Source organism: Morone saxatilis, unplaced genomic scaffold (assembly GCF_004916995.1).
Source record: "Morone saxatilis isolate NCDOM2014 unplaced genomic scaffold, NCSU_SB_2.0 Contig15, whole genome shotgun sequence".
NCBI classification, from domain to species: Eukaryota; Metazoa; Chordata; class Actinopteri; family Moronidae; genus Morone; species Morone saxatilis.
Window position 1 is genome coordinate 24,597,281 of NW_023339707.1, and position 1,058 is coordinate 24,598,338.

A 1,058-nucleotide genomic window follows, 5' to 3' on the forward strand; every position below is an offset into this window, starting at 1 on the left:
TATTTCATCACACCTGAAGGGCCTTGGGTATAAGAAGACTTCCACAAAATGTAATATTCCAAGAGACACCATTGGGAGCATTATAAGGAAGTTTAAAACTGGAACAGCTGCAAACCTGCCTGGCCGTGGAAGAAAGCCCAACATTTCATCAAGGGCCCTTGAAATTTCAGTCCAGAAACCACTACGAAGAAATCATGTGTGACTTGCAAACCTACAGGATGACCTGATGAAGGCTGGTCACAGTGCCTTCAGGTGCAACATTAACGTAGGCACTGAAATAAACAAAGACCCATGTCCTTGGACTCCAAAGACACATTCCCACTTCTTGACCACAAAGGGGAATCAAAAGTCAACTAATAATATGCCATTTTAAAGAGGGACGTTATGCATTTCTGTGAAAATTAAACGTTTGGTGAATTCATTGGACCTTTTTCCAACAAGACAATGATCCCAAACATACAGCAAAATCTACAAAGCTTGGTTGAGAAAAAGATCCTGGAACGTCCTGAAGTGCCCTTCTGAGTCACCAGATTTAAATCCAATTGAAAAGCTTTGGTGGGATTTAAAGCAGGCAGTTGCAGCATGGAAGCCATCAAACATCACTGAGCTAGAGGCTTTTGCACGTGAAGAATGGGCAAAGATTGCGATCGAGAGTTGTAAGAAGCTTGTCAGCACTTACCATAAATGTTTGTTACAAGTTATAAAAGCTAAAGGATGTGCCACAAAGTACTGAAGCTGGGGGTTGAATAATACTGCACATGCACATGTGTTAAAGAGTTACATTCTTCCTTTGAACTTCAAAGTTAAGTCAACTCCTCTTGTCAAAATAACTCAAGTATCAATACATTTTTTGTTGTTTAATGAGGTTTTTTCTCAATTATTGTCATTATCTTTCATCCTCATCACTATAATGTCTTTTGAGATGAGGGGGGAATATTTCTGATTGCAACTGTATATATGTGCTTGGAGATGAGAGTCATAAATAGGTTAGGGAAGTCAGAAAGTATGGAGAGGTGGACGAAAACATTGTTGCTTTGGGTCTTTTCATAGCATTTGTT